Raw genomic sequence first — 17,942 nt, forward strand, 5'->3', positions numbered from 1 at the left:
GGATGGGCGGCGGTGCGAGGTGATGAGGCGGCACTGTGGATGGTGGTGGATGGAGGCTCAGGGTGATGGTGGAGGTGTTGGTGGCGCGTTGGGGTGCAGTGGTGCTGGTGATGGATGGCGCGGAGGCGCACCACCATGCTGGTCTGGCCGTGGCGGCGGACGGAGGTGAAGAAGGAGGTCGGGGGGAAGGAGAGATGTGCCAGGCCCAATTTGGGAATGGATGCGTCTTGGGATTTTGATCCCCATCTGATCTACCACTTTTATGATTTGGCCCTCCTCTTCTATTCATTTCATCCCAAGAAGATCCCCTTCTTCTTTTAGTTTGCTCCCCTGGATACTTCTTTTCTTCTCACTGAAGTCCTTTACGTATTTCTTTCATGCCCTTCTCTCTTCTGGTTAGCCATATAGTCGGAATCTTGACGATTATAGTGCCTTTGCGCACTTCTCTGCAAAAGAAACAAGTGGCAAGTAAATAAACCCTTTATATGATTCTCATTAAAATATGCAGTAATTCATAGCAAGAATTGATTGTCAGATCACAACAGATGCTATATTTGGGTGTCAAATTATATATATGAAATGTGCTTATCAAGTTTCCCCACACTTAAATCTTTACTTGTCCTCAAGTAAAGGCATATGACATGAACTAGATAGTGAATAGTGAACCGACTAGAGAATGCTAAGTGAAGTAGATCTCCAGACAAGGCATGCTTCAGACTTAGCTAGTGAAAATTAATGGTTAAGAGTGCTACAAAGCAATAGATACTAGTAGACTTAATCATTTTAAACTTTTACAATGATAAAAGAAGATCAACAAGTTCAAACGATGATTGTGCCAAATGGTTCCTAAAGAGAGCATGATCCCAAGAGATACTTATTACTAGGAACACAACATTGTGGTAGAACCACTTATTGAATTTGAAGGAAGCAATGATAATATTTTATCAGTCTCACCAAAGGAACATACCACCAATCCCGAGAACATGGTATACACCTGGCTCGACCAATTATTAGTTTTTTTGTTATTGTCTCCCCAAAGGAACATACCACCGATCCAGAGAACATGGTATACACCTGGTTCAACAATTGCATTTTTATGAAATGATTAATTAATGTCCAAGATAAACAAATTTCACATGCCACCGATCCAGGGAACATGACATGCTATTGTAGGTAGATTAGACTTATATTTATTATAACATATTGAACAAAGGAATTACGATGGCATGAAACATAAGGAAGGAAACAAGAATCATCACTCATCCATGTCTAGTTCACATGCTACCGATCTAGAGAACATAGCATGCTAATCCATAGTGGTTAAGTGATTGCTCTAAATGGGAACACACTTGGCACAAAATCAGCATCTAACACTTGATGATCTAGGTGTATCAAAGTAAATGTAGAAAATGATGGAGTTTTCTAGTGTACTAGGGATCTGAGCACTCAAAACTAATAACTTTCACTAATTTCATCAAAGCAAACAGTATTTAGATCACTAGTTTACAATGCATCCACAAATCAGTTTACATATTCACATCAAGCACCATATGTCAAAGGTAAAATTTAGTGGGACAACGTTTAAGAAATGGCTTAAGCAACCCAAATAGCAATTGATTTCAGCATGTATCAATGGGTGATGATTTCAGATTAGGTCATGAAACAGCTCACCGGGCTTTTATGATGTAGGTCTCGGTCAATCTCTCTCTAAACTACATCTCTACTCCTTTTGATCTTCTCGATCCACATACATGCTCAAGCTTCTCTTCCTCGTATGTGATCATTGCTTCTCCTCATCACCATGCTATGAATCCACCAGGATCCCAGGGAATGTCATCTCGAACTCGGTCAACTCGCAGTAAATGGTGCACAAGCATAAACCTGAAAGAACACTCAACAACCAAGCCAATACAAGTGACAGAGAGAATGCCCTCTAAGTCATCGATAGAGTACCCTATCATATAAGTATATCTATTAAGCAAACCATGAACATGTATCAACAACAAGTCACATGGTGCATAGGCAATATCAGCGATATGACATAACTTATCCAGAAAGCCGAGATAATACCTGAGATGGCCTTGGAGAAGTTTCATGACTACCTCAATTGAAGATACCATGGAGGGCTGTTACCTCTTGAGCACTGTGTTGGTTTTCCCCGAAGAGGAAGGGATGATGCAGCAAAGTAGCATAAGTATTTCCCTCAGTTTTTGAGAACCAAGGTATCAATCCAGTAGGAGGCTACGCGCGAGTCCCTCGTACCTGCACAAAACAAATAAATCCTCGCAACCAATGCAAATAGGGGTTGTCAATCCCTATAAGGCCACTTACGAGAGTGAGATCTGATAGATATGATAAGATAATATTTTTGGTATTTTTGTGATAAAGATGCAAAGTAAAATAAAGGCAAAGTAAATAGCAAAGGAAATAACTAAGTAGTAGGAGATTAATATGATGAAGATAGACCCGGGGGCCATAGGTTTCACTAGTGGCTTCTCTCGAGAGCATAAGTATTCTGCGGTGGGTGAACAAATTACTGTTGAGCAATTGACAAGCATAGTTATGAGAATATCTAGGTATGATCATGTATATAGGCATCACGTCCAAGACAAGTAGACCGACTCCTGCCTGCATCTACTACTATTACTCCACTCATCGACCGCTATCCAGCATGCATCTAGAGTATTAAGTTAAAAACAGAGTAACGCCTTAAGCAAGATGACATGATGTAGAGGGATAAACTTATGCAATATGAAGAAAACCCCATCATGTTATCCTTGATGGCAACAATACAATACGTGCCTTGCTGCCCCTACTGTCACTGGGAAAGGACACCGCAAGATTGAACCCAAAGCTAAGCACTTCTCCCATTGCAAGAAAGATCAATCTAGTAGGCCAAACCAAACTGATAATTCAAAGAGACTTGCAAAGATAACCAATCATAGATAAAAGAATTCAAAGAAGATTCAAATATTATTCATAGATAGACTTGATCATAAACCCACAGTTCATCGATCTCAACAAACACACCACAAAAAGAAGATTACATCGAATAGTTCTCCACAAGAGAGGGGGAGAACATTGTATTGAGATCCAAAAAGAGAGAAGAAGCCATCTAGCTACTAACTACTCACACTTCATCGGAGGGGCTATGGTGTTGATGTAGAAGCCCTTCGTGATCGATGCCCCCTCCGGCAGAGCTCCGGAACAGGCCCCAAGATGGGATCTCGTGGATACAGAAAGTTGTGGCGGTGGAATTAGGGTTTTGGCTCCATCTCTGATCATTTGGGGGTACGTAGGTATATACAGGAGGAATGAGTACGTCGGTGGAGCAACAGGGGGCCCACGAGGGTGGAGGGCGCGCCTAGGGGGGGCGGGGGGTAGGCGCGCCCCCCTACTTCGTGGCCTCCTCTTTTCTTTCTTGACGTAGGGTCCAAGTCTCCCGGGTCTTGTTTGTTGAGAAAATCACGTTCCCGAAGGTTTCATTTCGTTTGGACTCCGTTTGATATTCCTTTTCTTCGAAACCCTAAAATAGGCAAAAAACAGCAATTCTGGGCTGGGCCTCTGGTTAATAGGTTAGTCCCAAAAATAATATAAAAGTGGATAATAAAGCCCAATAATGTCCAAAACAATAGATAATATAGCATGGAGCAATAAAAAATTATAGATACGTTGGAGACGTATCAAGCATCCCCAAGCTTAATTCCTGCTCGTCCTCGAGTAGGTAAATGATAAAAACAGAATTTTTGATGCGGAGTGCTAATTGGCATAATTTTAATGTAATTTTTCTCAACTGTGGTACGAATATTCAGATCCGAAAGATTCAAGACAAAAGTTCATATTGACATAAAAATAATAATACTTCAAGCATACTAACTAAGCAATTATGTCTTCTCAAAATAACATGGCAAAAGAAAGTTCATCCCTACAAAATCATATAGTTTAGTCATGTTTCATTTTCGTCACAGAAGAATGCTCTCATCATGCACAACCTCGATGACAAGCCAAGCAATTGTTTCATAAAGGTTGGTCCCTGCTTCTTGCTGAGGACACTGAATTTTTTTGTACAAAATTATTCATGTATTTGTCCTGTTAGGAACAACCTAACCGGTGTTAGATGTATTATTTTTTCTTTGGACAAAATAGAAAGAGGTTTATTTAGAAGCTTGAACATTTGACTAGCGTAAGGAAAGGTATTTGCAGACTGTTGGATAAATTTTCCAAAAACAACATATTTCGGTGTGTTACCGGAGAAACGATCTCATGCTGCAGAGGTTGTTCTGTCTTGAACAGGTTCCCTGGTTTAGTTTTCCACAATGCAAGCACACTGCAAATGATGATGAATTTTGAAAACATCAATTATTGAACCAGATATGAATGCAAATTAATTTCAACATCATAGAATTCAATACCCATCCAAGAATTGCTGAACATGTGTCGGATCCTGAGCGTTTGTTGACTCTTTGAGAGAATCGAAGTAGTAAACTGTGTTCTTGTTTGGAACAATGAATACCAATATCTAGTGATTGCTTCATATTAAGGAAGCAATGAACTTACGAATGATGTCGAGATCCGAAAGACAATCAGTGTATGCGTGGTTGTTTACTTGACTTACCGTTCATGATATGGCCAGAGAAATGATTGTGCATGGGACGTGTTTTCGAAGATACGAACTAGCATGTTAACGACCCATTCCCGCCGGTCCTTACCATCTAATGTTGTGCCATTTGCTAATGCAGGATCTATGAAATACACACTCTCCCTTTTTCTTCTCTGCGTGTTCAATCCCCTAAGAGGAATAAAATGCAGTTAGCTATTTATCATTTACAGCCTTGTATGGAAAAGTTGATCAGAGTTTGTTAAGTACTTACAAAATCAGGCATCTAACAAGAGTGGCATCAAGCACGTTGAAGTTGAAGAAGAGATGTAAGTCCTCGAAACTCACATTGATGGAACCAGCATCATGCCGGAAATGATCTCTGTTGTAGTGGACTAGCAAACCATGATGACCTTCTGACATTTGATCCATGCAATAATCATGTAACTCGCGGCAACTGGAGCTGCACTCATCAAAGTATTCACCAACAAGAAATGGCTGGCCATGGACGTACTTGCATGCTTGAAGTACAGCTGCTTTACTTTTAGCAAGCAACAATTCTACTTCTTCATCATCCATGGCGCCAGAAATAATATTACTCCCCGATTCGAACAAGCTGTTGTTAATTTGGTTCTGGGTGATGAGTTCTTTAAGTAAGAGGCAATTGTTCTCTTTCCTCTTCACTCTCCCGCTGCGCTTCCTCATGGGTGTAGCCTTTTTGGCCACTTCCTTCTTGGTACTTGAAGTATTTCTGGCAGAATGTGTGGTTGGCTGTAAGGTAGACTGCCGAGCAGACGGTGAAGCTTGGATGGACTGCTTAGCAGACGGTTTATCTAAGCTGGACCACTGAGCTGGTGGTGCTGCTGTGACGGACTACTGGGCTCTAGGAGCAGAGGCATCGGACTGTTGACCATGCATTGAAGCTATGTCGGGTTTCTGCGCAGGTGGTGCCAACTTGTCGGTGTGTTGAGGAGGCCGTGCCAACGTGTTACTTCGCTGAGCAGGAAGTGCTGACGCATTGGTATGCTGATCACGTGCATGCGGACCGACGGACTGATGAGCAGTCGGTTGTGGACCTACAGACTGCTTAGCAGGCAGTTCCGAAGCATCGAACTGCTTAGCAGTTTGTTCCACCAGGTTGGTCTGCTGAGCATGTGCTGTAGCTGGGTCTCCCCCCGCTGCTTCAGCGGCCGGCATATGAACCTGTGGTGCGTCATCAACAGTTGTAGGCCTTGCCACTGGCTACTTTGGGGCGAACGATGACATGGCCTGTACGCCACAAAGTCGGGCCGGCTGATCACAGGTTGATGCATCAGCCCACGAGAGCTACTGTGGCAAGGAGAGCGTCACCGGTTGAGGGGCGACAGTGGTTGCTCTTGGCAGGGCTTCAGGAATCTCATCGATGAACTCTATTTCCTTTCGTGACCACTGGATGTGATGTAACAGTGTTTCTCCCAAGGTCTTTGCTCATTGAAGTCTCCTAGGACATTCTTCAAGGCAAATTCATTGAATCCATGCTTTACTTCAGTCACGTAACACTTCACACAGCCCGGCTTCAATGGCACATTGTCCAAGAAGAGGCCATCTTCCAAGAAGGGTGGGCAAACCCAGGCTGTTGCACATTTTAATGTACCTTCATAATGTGTAAGCACGCCCTTTAGTCTGTGTTTCATTCTAGATAGATCAGATATAGCATCATCACGAGTAGCTGTAGTGTCAATGTCGCTGGGGTCAGCTGATGCACAGCTACTCTTGTGCAGTGTTGTCGCGCAATAAGCATCATCATCCATGCTCGCCTCCCCTCCTATCTCCTGGCTATCTGTCAATGTTAGAGTCTTTGCATCATCATTGACTCCTCAACATCCTTTTGAACAGCCGGATAAATCTCCTTCTTCAACTTTTCAAACAATGCATTTTGCTTCATTTCACTCCTCGCTTTTTTCATGCTGAGCCTCTCTTCTTTGCTGAGTGTGAAAGCCCTCTTGTGTGGGACATTAACACCTATACCCCTTGCACGGCCAGGGGATTCTTTTGTGTCCAGAGCAATGGACAGAATGTCACATGGCCCTGAGTTCCTGTAGAACCTTCCAGGGATCTTGGAAGCCTCTACCATCACTTCATACAGTTTGGCGTCACGTGCGTTTTCAAAGTAATAAGTTCTGTCATCACGCCTCTTTGCACGTGCCCGCAAGTAGTCTCTGGCACATTCGCCCCTGATTTCACTAAAGGACGGATTCCCACCCGCCGCTACTGCTTCTTTGTCCTCCTGTTCCCATATCAGTTTCATGCCGTAGTATCCTGCCACACCCATACGGTGGGGGTGTATGTTATTCTTTTGAAGTTCCGATTGCTTGAAACTCTTCTCAGCAAACTCTGGAGTTGCCCTGACCCTTTTGAATTCTGCCCAGTCTGCCTTTGTAATTTGGGGGTATGTGGGGATTGGGTCCTTGCCTTCACTCAAGTACTTCTTGTACATCACGTGCTTCCAGTTTCTCCATGCATCCCTAGCCTTCTTCAGTGCAGTGTGTTCCACCTGCATTCTCCATTGCTCTAGAACGTTGAAGTGATCCATGATCTCCTAGACTATCCTTCGCCGTGTTTCTGTGTCAGCCTTCCAAAACTCAGGCAGATTAATGTTGAGCCTTGCCCAACCAACAAATCCACAAACACTCCTGAAACTCATGCGTGCTTTATTTGGTCTAGTTGGAGCCCAGGACTTTAAATCAATCTCGGTTACTTCATATACACCTTTAGGCTGGTGTGTGGGCTTCCTTGGAGCGTTCCTCCGTGTCCTGACCGGAAGGGTAATTGCTGCAGCTATATCCCGTTCAAGACTACTTGATCCCTCACAATCTGCTGAAGACCTAGGGCTGTCCAAATTAGATGAAGATACATGGCCTGAATGAGTGATGTCGCTGCTACTCGGCATCTATAGAGAACACATGCGAAACTCAGGAAAGGAGGATAAGCATAAAACTAACAACTTGGTATCAAGCTTTCTAAACATGCCATGCAATAATTTAGAAAATGTACGGCTAATTTGTTAAGTTTGTGTGACTCGGGCGCGCGCGATCTGTAAATATGCAATAACTTATTGGAACAAATATAGCTTATATGTAGTAAGGAAGGTAGATAATGAACATATATATGCTCTCCATTATTTCATAGCCAATTTGGGAACATACGTAATGAAATTGGAAGAGGGATTGCGAGGAAATATGCCTCACCGCCATGGAGAGCAGTAACTAACAGGCTTCTTAATGCAAACCCGGCCGGACCACAGGAGAGGCGAGGGTTGCTGCATCGATATGCTCGAGGGTGGGTGGCGAGCAAACGAAGACGGTGAGGCGCGGGCCGCCGCATGTTGGGAACGACAGTGGAGGTAGGCTTGACGCCGAAGAGCGGGCACGCGGCCGGGGTGAGCATGGCTGCACCGGAGAGGGTTCTGCTGTGGATCTGGGGGAGGGGGGAGCTGGCGAAGGAGATTGGGTGGACTAGTTGAGTGAAACACGGGCGGACAGTGGGGGGTGTTGGGGACTCCGAGTGTTGGCGTCCTAGGTGAAAAGGGTGAAAAATATCCCCGGTCGCCGCGCGCGCGGAAAGGCCTATCCAAACGGTTGCCTCTTAGCGCTCGTGTGCACAAACAAAATAATTTAGTTTGAAATGAAGACGTACTAATTTTGAAATGAAGACGTGAGTTCATCGTTTCGCCTCTAATTTTTCCCCACATAAACCAATCACAATTTTACCACGAGTTTGATTTTCTAGGGCATTTCTGGTCTCGTGTGCTATATGTAAGACATTTTTTGGCATTTACCGTGCATGTTGGCATATAAATCAATTCCTAGCCGGACTGCATTTCTTGTCAAAAGGGATGAGGATTGCCGTTTGATCTGGGAGCATCCAATGATGCAGACGTACGATCCGTGGGGTTTGGGTTCTGGCCAATCAGAACACACGACTCAGATTGCGCGCGCAGCAAGGGGGGGCATCGGCTACGGTTTGGTAGGCACACAGCTTTCGTGTGTGAACCGTGTGCTCTTTGAAAACATTTTTTTGGGAGGGGCTATTTGAAAACATTTACATGTGTTTTTGAAAGGGATGAGGATCACCGTTCTATCAAGGAGAATCCAACGGTGCAGACGTACGATCCATGGGGTTTGGGTTCTGGTCAATCAGAACGCACGACTCAGATCGCGCGCTTGGCAGAGGGGTGGGGGGGGTGCATCGACCATGGTTTAGTGGACACACGGCTTTCATGAGTGAACCGTGTGCTCTTTGAAAACATTTACATTACCTAACATCATATTTTTGTTCGAATGAAAACATGAGTTCATCGTTTCACCTCCAATTTTTTTCCACGGTAAGAAATCATGAGTATAGTGGAGAGTGTCATATACTAGTATCATGAATATACAGTATATATGATACTAGTGTATGATACTACCTTTAATTAATTATAGCGCACAGTATAATACATAGAGTATAGTATCATATATAGATCATATTTATTGCCATGCATGACACAAATTAGCATCGCATTTAACATGATATGGTATCTACCTATATGTTACTCTAACCCTCTTTATATATATTTAATTCTTTGCCACATCAACATACTTGCTATTTTCGAGTGCATGACATCGTCGGCTATGATACCACCACTATGGCCAGCCTTATATAGTGGGGAGTATCATATACTATATATATAGTATCATGCATATGATACTATGTACGTACCTTCATAGTGCATATATAGTATCATAGAGTAGTATATATTATAGATGACCGTATTTATGGCCATTCATGACACAAAGTAGTATATCATTTATTATATATATATGTTACGATATCTACCTATGTTGCTGCTCCTTTTCCACATCATCATATTTTCTATTCCTGAGTGCATGATACCAGCTATGTTACCCCCACTATGGCCACCCTAATAAGGCTGGTCGTAATATGGGAGTATCAAGCGGTATGATGCATGCCAACTAGACTTTTTGGATGATGTGGCACACAGTTAAATGAGGAAAGAGAGGGTGTGGTATCATATCATGATACCATATCATATTAAATGTTGTACTACTTTGTGTCATGCATGGGAATTAATAAGGAAACCTAAGATACTAACTTATGATACTATGCATGCGCGCATTACGGAGGTATTGCCGATCATATACTAGTATCATGCATATATACTCCCTCCCTTCCAGTTTATAGGCTTATCTCAAAATTTTAGTTTTTCCATTTTATAAGGTTCAATTTGGTTGTTCCCCATCACCTGTCCAGATTCCAAGGTCCATTAAATCATTGCATGCAAGTATTAATGTAACGCCCCAAGACCGGAGCTTCAGATGCCTTCCATGATTTTCGAGTTTCGTCATGTGATTTGTTTGGTTCGTTGCATTTATCTTTGCATCATGCCATCATGTCATTCTTTTTAAAAGCTCAACTAAATAAATTGCATAGATCTTTTGATCTATTTAAACTGAGGGGACTCACATGGTGAGTGATCTTTATAACATATCCTACCAATATTAGGGAGCTATATTAAATATTTCATCAATTTGGAATTCACCATAACACACTTGCAAAATATCCCAACGCCTTTGTTATCTTAATTCTTGGTCTCCAACCTTGCCATATATTCTTTCATCATATTCTGGAGCTCCACCAAAAATCCGAACATTTTTGGACCTTCCTTTTACCAAGTCCTAGTTCAAACCCATTTGAATTAAATTCAAATGAGTTTGAATTTACATCTTTCAATCATGACCTTTTCCATTTTCTCGGGACAAGCATATTTTTGTGAGTCTGGGAAAATAATCCCATGCCCAAACTATTTAACCTTTTCTTCACTCCTTTTTCTTTCTTTGCATTTATTTTTCTGCTATGAAAAATAAGAGAAGAGAGGAGAGAGGAGCCAGCCAAGCCGGCCCACCTAGGCCATCCTCTCCCTAGGCCCAATTCCACCGATGGCGTCTTGGGCCTAACATCCAGCCGGCCCCTGCCTTATCAAACCTAGCCACGCTCTCTCACGATCCCCATCTCCCCCTCTCGTTCCTGAGGCTGACGCCACACATCGCTCATAGGGGAAGCGCCCGATCCCCTTGCCTTGCGTCGTCCCCTTCCTCTCGCTCTCTCCCTCACCCCGTAGCGCACACCTCACCGCCGCTCGTCCCTGCCTCTCCTCCGCCTCTCTGCGCCTCCTCGCACATGCCATGACCACCCCTCAAGGCTAGCATCGCCGCCTCCTCGCCATGGCGCCCCGCCGGCTGGCGAGCCCAAGCCTGCCGCCACGCCCGACCGAGTCTCCTTCCGCTGCTCCTCTGCCTCAACTCCGGTCGGACCGACTCGGTTCCCTGCCGCCTCACGAAGTCCATAGAGTTGCCTCCTTGTGCTCCTTCACCCCGCCTCATCGTCCGATGACTGGCATCACCTCCAGCGCCCACGGGTCCTACGCCATGCTCCGACATCGCGCCGCTGCACCCGGGTTGCTTGCATCGCCATGGATCCCCGCAGGACGACGCCGTCGTCCTCGTGCTGCAACGCTGCCAGGATCCTCTCCACGCGTGCCTGCACCCCTGCATCGCTCCTGAAGACACGCAGCCGCCCCGAGCTCCCTTGCCTGCTGCTGCCGCTGTTTCCCCCCCTATCAAAGGATCGACCAACAGCTTGAGCTGTCTCCACGCGCCTCCAATGACCTCCCAAGGCAGGGCCTTTGCTAGCCCCACGATGCCCCTTCAGTTCACCAAGTACACCATCAGCAAGACCCGGACTCCGAACGCAAGTACAACTACAAAACCGAAGAACTCAGATGCATCAAGTCCCCGGCGAGACCCATTCGTGGATTTCGTCAAGTTCGAGCACCGCTGAACGAGGACTTTTGCCTTGCTCATTTTTGACGCGCCAAGTTCCTCGTCGAAAGTATGTCTACATGATGACCCGACAAGTACCGTGGCATCGAGGACCTTTGATGTGTCAAGTCCCTCTCCGACAATTATTGAACTACCATCCCATGCATTACACCAAGTACCACGACGACCTTCGACATGTACCCCTACACCGCACCGAAACACCGAGTTCCTCACCGTGACCCTGAACATCTACGGAACCTTGTGCGACTATGACCGTGAACGACCACCAATGACCCCAAGTTACTCGGATTCGTCAAGTCCCTCTACGAAAACGTGTACCGCTACCGTCACAAGAATCGAGACCGACAAGTCCGAAGATGCAAGTACCACTCCGAACCATGTACGACTACCGTCGCCGAAGACCCGTGTAACGTAAGCGTCAAGTTCAACCACCGTCGCGTGAACCACTACTTCCACGACGGCCGTGAACAACTACTTCCCTCGACGTTTTTGAACCGCCTCGAAACGCACGCTTCGAAGGTATACCGCTGAGACGATCACCGTGGACGAATGCTTGTTGTATGAGGTGCTCGTGTTTGCACCGTGTCAGAATTTGTCGCATGCATGCTCCTCCTCATTTGCCATGCCGTCGACCCGTGAGAACCCAGTTCCCGGGAGCACCCCACCATCCTTGCATGACACACTCACACCTACTTCCTTTTGCATCGGTATCTTCGTGAGCTACCGGATCGTTAGAATGTTGCCATGGCACCATTTCCGTTGTCGTTGCCATGGCACCCCTTTCGTTTCCGCCATGATGACAGATGCTTCATAACATCCTCATGTCAACATTTTCATAAAAATTGCATAAAACATGCAAATTTCATCCGCATCATTATAACAACACCAAGAATGTTTAAATTGTTGTTTGCTTCAATTGCTAAATGACATGTGGGGATTTACTGAAAAGGTTATTTGTTGTTTCTGGCCTCACTTAAATTGCCTAAGATGTGTAGTTTACTTTTGCCTCACCTCTTGGCATGGTTAACAACATTTAATATTGTTGGGTACATAAACAGGAGAGAACTAAATAAATGAATGTGGTGTTTCGTCAATGTGCAACTCGTTGCATATTGACCTCCACTTAATTTGTAGTACTGTCTGTTGCATTTTGCCATGCCATGCCTTTTAAACCGGACATGCATCACCATTGGTTGTGCATCATGCCATGTTTATGCTTGCGCGTTTACCATGTTGCTTGCTTCTTTCAGGTTTGCTTCTCTCGTTAGCTTCGGTTCTGATCCAGAGTTGTGAGGTTTTGTTCGACTACGTCCATTTGTCTTCTTCATGGACTCATTCTTCTTCCTTGCGGGATCTCAAGCAAGATGATCATACCCTCGAAATCACTTCTATCTTTGCTTGCTAGTTGTTCGCTCTATTGTTATGTCACGCTACCTACCACATGTTATATCAAGCCTCCCAAATTGCCATGATAGCCTCTAACCTTTGTCAACCATCCTAGCAAACCGTTGTTTGGCTATGTTACCGCTTTTGCTCAGCCCCTCTTATAGCATTGCTAGTTGCAGGTGAAGCTGAAGTTTGTTCCATGTTGGAACATGGTTATGTTGGGATATCGCAATATCTCTTATTTTAATTAATGCATCTATATACTTGGTAAAGGGTGGAAGGCTCGGCCTTATGCCTGGTGTTTTGTTCCACTCTTGCCGCCTTAGTTTCCGTCATACCAGTGTTATGTTCCTTGATTTTGCGTTCCTTACGTGGTTGGGTGTTATGGGAACCCCTTGACAGTTCACTTTGAATAAAACTCCTCCAGCAAGGACCAACCTTGGTTTTACATTTGCCTCACCTAAGCCTTTTTCCCTTGGGTTTCCGGAGTCTGAGAGTCATCTTTATTTACCCCCCGGGCCAGTGCTCCTCTGAGTGTTGGTCCAACCTGGGCGATGTCCGGCGCCCCCTGGGCAACCAGGGTCTATGCCAACCCGACGTCTTGCCCATCCAGTGTGCCCTGAGAATGAGATACGTGCGACTCCTATCAGGATTTGTCGGCACATCAGGCGGCTTTGCTGGTCTTGTTTTACCATTGTCGAAATATCTTGTAACCGGGATTCCGAGACTGATCGGGTCTTCCCGGGAGAGGAATATCCTTCGTTGACCGTGAGAGCTTGTGATGGTCTAAGTTGGGACACCCCTGCAGGGTATAAACTTTCGAGAGCCGTGCCCGCGGTTATGTGGCAGATGGGAATTTGTTAATATCCGGTTGTAGAAAACTTGACACTTAACGTAATTAAAATGCATCAACCACGTGTGTAGCCGTGATGGTCTATTTTCGGCGGGGTCCGGGAAGTGAACATGGTTCTTGTGTTATGGTTGTGCGTAAGTAGTTTCAGGATCACTTCTTGATCACTTATAGCTTCACGACCGTTGCGTTGCTTCTCTCCTCTCTATTATTTGTGTATGTTTGCCACCATATTTGCTTAGTGCTTGTTGCAGCTCCACCTCATTACCCTATCCTACCCATAAGCTTAAATAGTCTTGATCTCGCGGGTGTGAGATTGCTGAGTCCTCGTGGCTCACAGATACTTCCAAACAATTGCAGGTGCCAATGATACCCGTGCAGGTGACGCAACTGCGCTCAAGTGGGAGCTTGATGAAGATCTTGGTCGTTGTTTTGTTTCGTTTCCTTTTGACCAATAGTGGAGCCCAGTTGGGACGATCGGGGATCTAGCATTTGGGGTTGTCTTCTTTTATTTTGGTTCCGTAGTCGGACCTTTGATTGTACTCAGGATGATGTATGCTTAACTTGTATTTGTGTGAAGTGGCGATTGTAAGCCAACTCTTTATCCCTTTCTTGTTCAGTACATGGGATTGTGTGAAGATTACCCCTCTTGCGACAAACCTACCATGAGGCTATGCCTCTAAGTCATGTCCCGACACGTGGGAGATATAGCCGCATTGTGGGTGTTGCAATTAAGAGCAAGTTGACCAATGCATGTACTTTATGCATGCATGTATTGCAATTAATACATTGGAAAACATAAATTTTTGAGGAAAGCAAAAGCATTAATTGGGTGTTTTTGCAAACTACAAAAAATATTCCACCACTCACCATCTACCTTGGTTGGTGAGCTTTTTGAATTGAGCCATATAAGGCTAGTTGTAATGGGGAGTATCATAGTATACTAGTATCATGCATATGATAGTGTATGATACTAGCTACTTCCGTAATGCATAGTATCATAAGTTAGTATCTTAGGTTGCCTTATTAATTGTCATGCATCACACAAAGTAGTAGTACAACATTTAATATGACATGGTGTCATGATATGATACAACATCCTCTCTTTCCTCATTTAATTGTGTGCCACGTCATCCAGAAAGTCTAGTTGGCATGCATGATACCGCTTATGATACTATACCATTACAACCCAGCCTAAACCGGGAAGGAGGGAGTATGAGACTAGCCACAATGGAGAGTAACATACACTAGTAACATACACATATCCCTAGACTATGTTACTACCTTCATAGTGGGTAGTAACATAAGTGTAGTGTCATGCAAAGCTTCATTTATTAGGTTATAGACTCATATTGCATTGGGACATGTGATGTTATATTAACTGGCTAAGTTACTGAAACTATCTCTCTCCTCATTAACTTATTGCCACATAAGCAAGTTTGCTGAGTTGGCGTTGATGTTACTACTGAAGTATTACTCCCATTGTGGCTAGTCTGATACTAGCTAGTCGTCTGTGATATACTATCTACCTCACTAACAGCATGGTTAATAATACAGCCAAGGGTCGGCTATAAGAAGTTGCCATGTCATATACAACCAACCTCTTAGAGGGCATGTACAATAGTAAGTTTTAAATACGTACTAGTTTATCAATATTTGGCCGACCTTACATCCTCACAAAGTGTCTTGGGTCTCGTGTTGCAGCTGGATCTACTAACCAAGAGTCCGCTTCTCTTCTCTTTCCTCCAACTAATAAGCACATATATATTATTCTATTCCTTATAGCCTGCTTAGACTACCCACAGTGGGAGTAACATAGGTATTACCATCACACGTACTTAGATAAAATAGATGATGTGGCAAGCAATAAATGAAGAAAGAGAGGAAAGTGGTAGCATAGCTAGTTACTAGTAGTATGAGTAACATCACACATCTCAAGGCAAGATGAGTCTATAGCCTAATAAATGAAGTGTTGCATGTTACTACACATATGTTACTCCCCACTATAGAGGTAGTAACATAGACTAGCTAGTAACATTCTATGTTACTACCCATTGTGGCTAGTCTTATGTCACTCTATTGTGTACTTGCTCTAATGCATAGTATCATAGAGTAGCTAGTATCATATGTAGTACTTTATTTATATTGTCATGCATGACACATAGTAGCATAGCATTTATTATGATACGGTTTCATGATACAATACTTAACCCTCTCTTTCTTCATTTAATTAATTCTATGACAGCTCATCAAAATTGCCTAGTTGGCATGCATGATACTAGCTATGATACCCCCTTACTATCGGCCTAGAAAAGAAGGTGTATAGATCATTTGTGCGTCGCTTTGTGAGTTTGCATGCGTTTGTTCGAGAAGCGGGGAGAAGTTTCAAACATTTCAGCCGCGAGGTGTGGCCACTTGCGTAGGCCTAGTTGGTATTTTAATTACAGGAAATTTAGATGGAGTTCGGACATCATCAAAATCAATGTGCGCCCGTAGCGTGCTCTCACGACCCCGTGGCAAAAAAATTGGTAAAGTTTGGCACAAGTTTTGATGACCGATCCTTCCAAACCGGAGCATCTCACATGAAGGATCATGGTGTTCCAAAAGGAGACATGTCAATTCAAACTCCTGTGGCCGGTGACTTCATCGTTTGGCCTCATAAAAATTTCCACGGTACGCAATCACCATTATACCACGGGTTTGATTATCTAGCACATTTCACGTATGGTTAGCTATATTTAAGACATTTTTTGAGATTAACGTGCATTTTGTGCATAAAATAAAATTACAACCGGAACTGCATGTGCTATCGAAAGGTATGAGGATTGTCGTTCGATTTGGGAGCATCCAACGGTGCAGACGTACGATCCGTGGGGTTTGGGTTCTGGCCAATCAGAAAGCACGGCTTTGATCATGGGCGGGATGGTGGGTTTGGTCGGCATATGATACGTCTCCGTCGTATCTACTTTTCCAAACACTTTTGCCCTTGTTTTGGACTCTAACTTGCATCATTTGAATGGAACTAACCCGGAATGACGCTGTTTTCAGCAGAATTGCCATGGTGTTATTTATGTGCAGAAATAAAAGTTCTCGAAATGACCTGAAACTCCATGGAGATTATTTTTGGAAATAAAATTTACTGGCAAAGAATCAAGGCCAGGGGGCCCACACCCTAGCCACGAGGGTGGGGGGCGCGCCTGCCCCCTAGGCGCGCCCCCTGCCTCGTGGGCCCCCTGGAGCTCCACCGACCTCAACTCCAACTCCATATATTCGTGTTCGGGGGAAAAATCAAGGAGAAAGATTCATCGCGTTTTACGATACAGAGCTGCTGCCAAGCCCTAAACTCTCTCGAGAGGGCTGATCTGGAGTCAGTTCGGGGCTCCGGAGAGGGGAATCCATCGCCGTCGTCATCATCAACCATCCTCCATCACCAATTTCATGATGCTCACCGCCGTGCGTGAGTAATTCCATCGTAGGCTTGCTGGACGGTGATGGGTTGGATGAAATTTATCATGTAATCGAGTTAGTTTTGTTAGGGTTTGATCCCTAGTACCCACTATGTTCTGAGATTGATGTTGCTATGACTTTGCTATGCTTAATGCTTGTCACTACGGCCCGAGTGCCATGATTTCAGATCTGAACCTATTATGTTTTCATGAATATATGTGAGTTCTTGATCCTATCTTGCAAGTCTGTAGTCACCTACTATGTGTTATGATCCGGCAACCCCGAAGTGACAATAATCAGGACCACTCCCGGTGATGACCGTAGTTTGAGGAGTTCATGTATTCACTATGTGTTAATGCTTTGGTCCGGTACTCTATTAAAAGGAGGCCTTAATATCCCTTAGTTTCCATTAGGACCCCGCTGCCACGTGAGGGTAGGACAAAATATGTCATGCAAGTTCTTTTCCATAAGCACGTATGACTATATTCGGAATACATGCCTACATTACATTGATGAACTGGAGCTAGTTCTGTGTCACCCTAGGTTATGACTGTTACATGATGAACCACATCCGGCATAATTCTCCATCACCGATCCATTGCCTACGAGCTTTCCATATATTGTTCTTTGCTTATTTACTTTTCCATTGCTATTGTTATCATCACTACAAAATACCAAAAACATTACTTTTGCTACCGCTACCTTTTGCTATCGTTACCACTACTATCATATTACTTTGCTACTAAACACTTTGCTGCAGATATTAAGTTTCCAGGTGTGG

Source organism: Triticum urartu, chromosome 7A, assembly GCF_056163025.1.
Source record: "Triticum urartu cultivar PI428250 chromosome 7A, HENAU_Tu73, whole genome shotgun sequence".
In the NCBI taxonomy this organism is placed as follows: domain Eukaryota; kingdom Viridiplantae; phylum Streptophyta; class Magnoliopsida; order Poales; family Poaceae; genus Triticum; species Triticum urartu.